Raw genomic sequence first — 9,671 nt, 5'->3', positions numbered from 1 at the left:
GGCCAGATAACATCAGTGCTTGATAAATGGTAATGAGTGTCTAACCTAGGGGAACAGAAGGGCTGTGGGGCTCTTTAATTCAGTATTGAAAGGCTATCTGGGTACTGCAGGCTCTAGCAGATGTTAGTATGTGTGTGTTTTGATTTTTGACTTGTATTGGACGTTTATTAGGCTAACCAGAGCCACCCCACGCATGGCCACTTGGTCCAGGCACCATCTGGCACAAGCAGGGCGGCGTGCAAGAATAGGGCCTTGCTTTGGTGCTGAGGATCCACAGGCAGCATCTACCATATGGACCCGGAGCTAATGTAGGTTAAAGCAAGACAAGCTGATCTCTGCTTTTCACAGCTCCGCCAAACCTCTCTGCCATCCTGGCGGTGTGCACCTTGGCAGCTGGAGAAGAGCTCCCACCTCTGCCTTCCCCCAAACCTGACGAGAGGCTTGTAAGCCCCCCATGCACTCCCCAGCCCGTTCAGCTGCCCTTGGATGGCCACTGTTTTTCGAGTCAAGCTTTGCACCAGCTTTGCTTGTTGCCAGCAGCAGCAGAGGTTGCTCCAGCTCCCCACGTGCTGTCCTCCCGCAAACCAAATATTTTCAGAAGCTCGAGAGAGTGGCGCAAAACACACATAAAATCCTCCTCGATAGTCCAGACCATTATTTTGATTGCAGCTATAAAAAGAGTCCATAATAAAATAATAAAATAATAAAATAATAAAATAATAAAATAATAACCGGGGAATATAATAAACCACCTGCTGCATGTTGACACACGCACAGGGAGTTCAGACAAAAAAAAAGTTGCATTAATAGTATCAAACAGGTGAGCCTGAAAGTCGACCGAGAGCAGATTAGAAGTGCAAGTCCTGCAAACTCTTTCCTGTGCCCAACACGCCATCCTGGTCTCTTGGAGAGGCACAGCGCATCCACCTTGTCCAAGATCCTCGGCTCAGTTGAGGGGCGCTTGTCCTCGGGACGGGGGGGAAAGCCCGCAGAGTCCCCGGCTTTGCCAAGGGGCGGCAGCGGGGTGCCCGCAGTCCCTGTCGGGATGCTAGGCACTGATTGGACCGGACCTGCCCAGTGGTCGCCGTCTCCCCGTCCTTTCCACCCTGCTCCCTATCTCTCCAGCTCACTTACTCGAGGTCAGGGCGCTTTCCCCCCCTCTTTCGCGCCTCATTTGCTGCCGGTTTATCTGCAGGCTGGCCCGGCTCAACATACGCGTGGCCGGGACAAACGCATCTCGCTAACGAGACAACGTTAATTAATTCCGGGCGGGTGAAAGTTGCCAGCCTGCCCAAGCCATCCCTCCCCCCGAGCCCTCGTGCCAGGCTGTCCTCCTCCGTTCCCGGGATGTGCCCGAGCTCCCCCACGGCCGCCCGTGTCCTGCTGCTCTCAGGCTGCCAGACCCCAGGAAAGGGGGCTGCGAAGGGCTCGGTATCGCCCACACAGTCCCAGCCAGGAGCAACTGCATCGCACCTCCCGCCATCAGTCCCACTTTTCCCTCTTTCTGAAGACTCTGTGCTTTCTAAGAATCTGCCCGCCAGACCCACGGCCGTAAGCGGCTCCCGGTAATGTCGCAGCCACCGTGAGCTTTCTACGTGTCTTCTGCTGGGCTGCTTTTAAATGTCCTGCAGTTACGGAGCACCCGTACCTGCGGCTAGGGCAGGACCTGTCTGATGCTCCGGCTGCACCGTCGTGCCACCCGGGGTTTTTGGAAGGGGATACGCCCGAGCTGTCCCAGCCTTTCCTATGTCCCAGGTGTCCCAGGCTGTCCCCTAAGGCAGCATGAAGCCGCAGCCAGGCTGGCAGGGCTTCTCGGCCGGGTCAAGCTTGGCTGGGGGTGTCCTGCGTCTTCCCCTTCCCCCTAACCTGGGGGACGAACCCCTGGCCATTCCCTGTGCAGGGGAGCGGTGCGGATGCCCGGGGGGCACGGCTGCTCACGCCCCTCCCCTGCCCTCAGCTGCAGCCGCTGCTCACCCGCCTCCCCTTCTTCGCACTGATTTAGAAGCGGATCGCGGGGCGCGGAGAGGGGGGAGCAGCGCACTAGCGCCTTCGAACCCTGCAGTCGCCTTTCCCCAGGAGCCGAACTCTTTTCCCCCCGGGCTGTTGGCTGCGGGGCACCCAGAAGCCCCTCGAAATTCCAGAGCCCTGCAGGCTGCCCCGCACTTGGTCAAATTTATCGTAGCGTTTTTGTCGGTCAGTGCAGCATCCCCAGCAGCTGTACGAGTGCAGTATTTTATTATGCATCTTGTGCGCCTTTCTCGGGAGCGTTCCTGCTTTCTGGTTCTGCCATTTGTTTCGGGGCTGGCCTCGCTGGTCGCCTTTTTGATCCCTCAGTCAGAGACTCGCCCATTTATTCAGTGCTCGCTAGCCCTTCCATGTGCACAGTCCCACTTTTTAAGTCGGATTCCCCGATGACTTTAAAACGCCTTAGCTAGAAAGTTGCGGATCGATTCAGCGCTGGCACATGCCGAGAGCCTCTAAGAAAAAAGAGAAAGAGAAAAAAAGAGAGAAGAGAAAAGAAGAGAAAAAAAATCTCCCTTGCTTGTTTTGTTTCTGCCTAAATGCCCGTAGCGTGGAGCATCCCTCCAGGGAGCGCCGCTCCGAGGGGTGTTAATGTGGTCGATTTGGGGTACAAATGTTTGGAAATGTTTCCCGATTCGCACAGAAGGAGGGGGGATTTGCAAACTGTTGCTGCCACATGGCCCCTCCAGCCTGCCCATTCTCATTGTAATGAGGCCGGCGCGTGCCTCATCTGCCGCGGGGCGCTGCCACGGGCCGCCCGGACACGCCGCGCCGCAACTGGGACGGGCGGCACCGCCACGCAGCGCCCGCACCGCGCGGGGCCGGGACCGGGGCCGGGGGGGCCGGGGCAGCCACCGCCGCCGGACCCGGGCTGGGCTGCACTCCCCTCGGCCCGGGCTGCACTCCCCTCGGCCCGCTCACCCCGAGCCGCCCCGCGCCCAGTGCGTGAAAAAAGCACATTTCTGTTAAAGGCTCTAACGATCACTATTGAGTCTCTCGCTACAAATCGATGGCTTCTTTTCCATACAAATGCCTGCTTATGCCTTTATGTTCTCCATCTGTTTGTAGCTAACACCTGCCATTCAATAAATCGATTTGGCCATTTAATGTAGCAGCTTCCCGGGACATTTTTTCATGCCAGATGCCACAGCAGCTCCAAACCTCTACCCTAGCCCAGCGCCCCACCAGCACAGCCGCCCAGCCCAGGGCTGCGCCTTGGCAGAAACCTGCTGCTGGAGTGTGGAGCAGAGATGAAAAGTAAAGAAAACATTAAAAAGTGCCTTATTTAAAGAAAAATATTTTTAACACTAACCCCACTGATTTCACCTTCCTCTTTAACACTCTGGTTTCTGTACTCCTGGGACATGGTGTCTGGTCCTGGCTGCCAGTGGTAGGTGTGCAGGTGGTGCTACAATTCCTGTGGGCCACAGGCATCAGGGCGGTTTGTGACATTTTTGACTCCCTTTTATTTTACTCACCAACAGACACTTCACATGTGTTAGGAGATTTCAAGTTTTAAGGACACAAAGACACTCTGCCTGCAGTTTATCATGCCATGGGATGGGGCAAGCTACCTGAAAGGGACTTGTGGGATGAGACGCCCCAACGTTACACTTGTTTCAGGGTGGCAGCCATCTTTGAGAGGCCACTTTGATGGGCATCAGGGCTGGGTCCCCCCAGCCTCTGAGCTGCAGCAATGCTGCAGTCCCCTGCAGGAAGAGCAAGGGAAGATGAGTGCTCACTTGTGTGCTGTTCTGCCCCTTTGGCTGCCCCAAAACACGCTCTGTGCTAAGCTGAGCAGAGAGAGAAAGGTAGATCTCTCTAAATGTCACCTCTTAGGTCTCAGGGAAGGGAAAACAGCATCACTAGGGATATGAGAAAGTGATATAATACATGGGGAAGTTATGGGGCTGTCTCCTCATGGAGCAGCTCTGGGCTGGCTGAGTTCCTCCAGAGGAGGTGTTTCAGTACTGCTGGGATTTTGTTTGACTGCATTTGTTGTATAATTCACTGGGCCTAGAGCTTTTGAAAGGTGCCTTTGCTTTAAATTTGAATAAATACATAAAATGAAATGTAATACAAAAATTGTTATAGATATGCACATATTTCAGCTATGTGGGTCTATTTCTTTATTAATTAGTCCAGTGCAGGCCATGGAAACCATTTGTAACTGCATGTGACTGTAAAAGCCTAATTTGCTTTGAAAGTCAGAGAGAAAGTCATGCAGTCATTTGGCACTTTTACCTGAGATAGCTGGATAAAAATGGGATTTCTCATAAAAAGCACCCTTGGAATCTGTGGTTGGAGCTGAGATTCAGTTATCTGGGAGATAACTGAATCTTTCTCTTTAAGTCTGAGAGTTGTGGGTGAGATTGGCAGGAGAGAGCTGGAGGGGATGGAGATTTCTCACTTGGAGCAGAGGTTCCCATATCTTGTGTCATATACAAGTCATGTATGGATCAACATTCACGGATGGGACACTGGCCTGAAGCAGCATAACAAAACAAGTGCAGGCTGGTTTCTTAAAGGGGAAAAATGCCCTTTGCAGGCTTCATAGTAAGTGTCCCATGGGCCAGGCTTTGGGAACTCCTGCATCAGAAGGTCTGTGTCTTCAAACAGATGGCTGGGCAGCTCTTGGCTACTTAGAATATGTTTGGGTCTATATTATATGGCACTGAGTAAAGAGATCTGTCACAGAAAAACCATAAAAGGCAGTTTTAACCCTTCCCCTGGGGAGTGGCATGGATCCATGCTCTGCCTGTGTTACGAGTCCCTCCTCTCTCGTCCCCCATACTGAGCCCACGGGATGTTTGGTTGGGGCCCAGCATTGTGGCACTCACTTTAGACAGTCAGAGGAAGAAGCCTCAGACCTCTGGCATGTGAGAGTTGGCAGAGCAAATCCCAGAGTACAGCCTCAGTGCATCCGCTGTGCATCTTGTCCCAGAGGACAGAGAGGAGAGTGGAGCAGACTTGGGAAGCACTTCTGAGTGGCCAGGGGTGCATGGCATCCAACCCTGCACTCAACAGAGGTTGATGACATGTCATCATTGGGGCTGGTCCGTTGTAGCAGGGATTGTCCTGCCATCAGGTGTGGTGGCTGCAGTAGGTTCTTGCTGATCTCTTCTGCTTTCCTCACTCTTTTGGTAGTCTGGCTTGGGCAGAAGCTGTTAACTGAACTGAATTTCTAGAGAGATATGGAGGCCAGCACTGGCAGGAGGGGGTCTGTGGGACTCAGTGGAGTTACACCTGCTTACGCACCAGGATAAGCTGCAGCAAGGCAGCAGCAGCAGCAAACTTCTCAGAGCTGCACACTGGTAAATGTTAAAGGTATTTAAAATACAGCTGGCCACTTAAGTAAGAAAATCTATTTTAAATCCCTTCAATGAAGGTAAAACTTGCTAATGACTGGAGAGAAAGACCATTCTGACTTCTTATACATAGCATTTATATTTATTTCTAGTAAAGAAAGATTTTAAACAGGACCAGATTCTTCCACAGCCAATCAAAAGCAATCCTAGATTGTCCAGATGGAGTCACTCAAGACAGAGACATGAAAAAGGGCTGCCACCGGCTCCAGGATTTCTGGGTTTGTCCTATTTTAAGAAGATCTCACATCCTGCAAACACTGCTTATGGGAAATGATTGGGTGCAGAAATCCTAGTGGGAGCCCATGAGGCAGCCTCATGTGGAGATGTGGTGATGTGGCATGCTGACATTTTGGCATAACATGGTGATGATTTTATGTTAGCATCAGCCCTCCAAGAGGAAAGTAAATATGTGACATATTGTTCAGGGAAACAAAACAAACCAGACAATGAGGTCCTGTGCCCAGTGACTGATGTAACCTCTGCAGGCCCATGCAAAACCTCTATTCCTTTGTGATCTGGGGATGCTGGGAAGACGAGTGCATCGGGGTATCCAATACCCATCCCTGGACCATCCAGCCCTCCTCGCTTTTTGTCTTTGTGTGCGGCCATGCAGGGAGCAAACACAGAGCACCCGCTGAGTTTCTATTGTTTCTCCTGTCTAATGGCCCTACTTAGCCATGGAGGAGTGGGATGGATTTGCCTTGCGCACATTGTTCTTGGGGTTCAAAAGAATACTTAAGCCAGAGCAGTAGTTAGTATGACAATGGAATAGAAATGAACATTCACTCCAGTGATTGTGGATGGCACAGAGGCTTAGTTAATGGGACAAGGGAGAAGAAAATTAATGAATCTGTCTGTTTGTCTGTTGACATCAGCATAAATATCTTGTCAGTAATATCTGACAACAGATCTAGTTGGCTGGTAAGAGCCCAGCTTGCCCAGGATCCCAGATGTATTCTTTAAATCAAAAGTTTCATCAGGTAATTTAGCAGTCTGAAAAAAGCTGGTACTTGACCACATAGTGAGCCCCAAATGGACAAGGAAAAAACATTTCATTTGTGTGTTAAATGGTGTAAACCAGTGGTACACTGAGTGCATGGGTACCAACTCCTTCCTCCCTCTCTGTGCCCATGGATGGTCAGAGATGCTCCTTTGCAGCTACACACGAGCCTTTCTTCAGCTGAGCAACTGTGAGGACTTCCTGTGAGCCTATTTAGTGCTCTTATACAGGGCTATGCTGCCACTCTTAGCCAGCTGGGAGGGATCAAGAAGTCTTCTGTCACCAGGTACCCTTTGTCAAAGGCTGCTTAAGGGTGGCAACCACTGAAGTCTCTCTAGGTGACAAGATCATCTGTGAGAAGGCAGATAGCAGCATCCATCCCATCCTGAAGGGAATGAAGCTGTCATGATGGAGCAATTAAACAGTTGGGTAAGGCTGACTACTGTTTTGTTTAAAAGCCTGGAGTGAGGCATGGGTCCATTCTGTGTAGTTCTTCTTGTTTGTGCACACACAAATGCTGTGTGGAAAACCTTTCTTCTCAGAACTCAGGATGGGATTTGTCTCATCTTACTTTAGCCTTTTAATAGGTATATAGGCTACGTTAATTATCCACATTTCCTCATTCTGGGAGGGGACTCTGAGCTAGACAGGATGAATAATCATCTGCAGAAACCCTGCTCTCTCCATTGACTCCAGAGGAACCTGCATGACTTGATCAGGTGAGACCCCTAGTTTTTAGAAGGCTAAAGAAAGGTGAGATTGACCCCTTCCTTAGTGCATGAGTAGAGCAGGAATGATGTCATCTGCCCTAATGCACAACAGCTCACGTGCCATCTGAGCATCAGCCACTGGCCAGTGCTTGGAATATCTGGCTGAGATTAGGATCAGGGTTGTCTCAGCTCTGGCAAGAGCACAATCCTTATGACAAAAGTTGCAGAACTAGGTGTAAGGTGTAAATAAATACAATTTCATGGACTGCTTGCGTGTTGGCACTACTTCCATTGAAACTTACCTTATGTGACAGTAAGACACCCAAGTAAAAGGCATTGTTACAACCTGGAAAGGGTGCAAGCTGGGATATCTGGATTAAGCAAGGGATCTATACCACAATCATGATGCTGAATGGATTAATTGGTAAAATCAGGTTGTGCACTGTGGATTAGATTTTGACCACCCTTTCAACTTTGGGGTCAGAGGAGTCTAATGCAGGATTCTGTTTTAGGCCTATTCCTAGCAAAATCTGGAGCATTCAGTAAGAGTAGAGGAAGGAATGATTCAAATGACATATACTACAGCTAATGAACTCTTTGTAAGTTACAAAGCATTTCCATCTTATTGTTTATACATTGGGAATGCTCTAAAACAGATAACACAATGAATCAATAGCTTTTAAAATATATCTGGGTTTTATTGCTTCATTAGGGGATCTCATAGTTAACCCTTGAATAATCAGCTTAAAAGCAGAAGGCAGATTTACTGGCATACGGTTTTACATGGATGTTTTGCTGGTCAAATGCCAAGATATGTAACAATTTAGATTTCCAGTGTGTTTATTATCTAGTATCTAGCAGAGGCATTAGCCTTCAGTCTTGAACCATTGAAAGGCAGCTCAAGTCTTTGGATAATATCACCAAACTGGGATTCTTTAGCTTGTATACTGGGAAACGTTTTTATTATGTTTATGATGAATTGTCCAGTGAAGGCACTGTGCACAGTATATTGTACAATATTGCTTATTTTGGTGCCTGCTTGTTTTCCTGCCTAAGAGTTTTGGCCATATTTTCATGTTTGGTTCATTTCATTCTTGCTGCAGACCCCCTGTGGACGAGTGCTGCTTCTCGTCTCATTTTAGAAACAATTCACAGCTGATTAATTTCTGCTAACTCTTCAAATTGATGAAAACATAAAGCATTCATTTGCAAGGACTAATTCTAGCCTCAAAGTATTCCTAGATGTACCTCTTTTATTTACGAGTCTTTTTCTTGGTAATTTCCTATTTCTTCTTCCATCAGAAATGGTATCTGGAACAGGAGGACATAGTCTATGTCCTATTGCCCTGAATAGACTATGTCCTATTGCCCTGAATTTTAACCAAGTCTATATGACAGGGCAGAAAAATCACCAGGGACAACTTCCCTTACATTAGCTCTCCAGCAGTGACTGCCGCCATTAGAGGTCTAGCAGGGAAGCAATGACAGGAGTCGCTGAAGATAAAAGTCTGGCAGGGTATGATTGCTAGTCCAAATTCTGCTTGCTCCCTCCTGCCTGCTCTTCTTGCCTGGGGAGAACCTAGTTCACTGTACACTTAGGGTGGGTGGCACAGGAGCCATATAATCCCAGAAAATATCCTCTGTGATGGACCTGTTTCAAAGTATCTATTCTTCCTGCATAGGGTGGAAAAATGGTTAAAGATAGGAAATATATTTGCCTGCTAATGTACTTCTGTGGTTCCCACGAGGCTCTTAATGAAGGTGGCATCACCTGAGGCAAGGCAGCCCTGCCAGGAAGCTCTTCCTAAACCCAGAGGCAGGTGTTCCATGTGATGGAAAACACCACACTGACCTGAACTCTGCTGTTAGCCAACTCTGTAGTAGGATAATAGTGGTGAATTGGAGAGAGACAGGCTGTGTGACGGGAAAGACACTTATCCTTGGTCTGTTGCTGGTACAGTTTTGCTAGGAGTTTGCAGCTGAGGCCAGAGATTGTGGGATGTTCTGCATGTTTAAAGAGAGAATAAGCACTGGATAGGTAAGGTGATGTTACCTGCAAAGATCTCAGCATAAAAAATGAAGGAAAGCTGAAAAACTATATAAGAAAATAGGAAAAGGAGAAAAAGTATGGAGGTAACTTCTTTGTATGATGTGGAGAAGGAGGTGGGACAGAGGGCAGGTGACTGGATTTCAAGAGTTGCCAAGGAAGTCTGCTTTAGCTCACAAACCTATGATAACCTAGACATGGGTGTATCTGCTCTTCTGAAGGCAACCGTTTGGGAAAAAAAGTAACCAACAACTGCATGCCTCTACTGTGCATTGGTTGGCATCAGTTCTCAGAATAGGTTCTTAGTTCTGACTCATTCTCTTCTTATTAACCAGACTGGCAAATTGATGAAATCGAGCTTGATTCTACTCATGTTACTTTCATTCATGTTACACAGTCATTCAGAGGCAGCCAGCAAGAGCGAGTAGAAAATTCACAGAAATCACCACAGTCTGAGTGACTGCAGCCTGGATGAGGAAATACCAACAAAAGCTGCTGTACAAGTACAATACTTAAGGAATAGG

The sequence above is a fragment of the Neopelma chrysocephalum genome, unplaced genomic scaffold (assembly GCF_003984885.1).
Source record: "Neopelma chrysocephalum unplaced genomic scaffold, ASM398488v2 Primary Assembly neopelma1_24, whole genome shotgun sequence".
Lineage (NCBI taxonomy): Eukaryota > Metazoa > Chordata > Aves > Passeriformes > Pipridae > Neopelma > Neopelma chrysocephalum.
Note: the sequence above shows the minus strand (reverse complement) of the source record.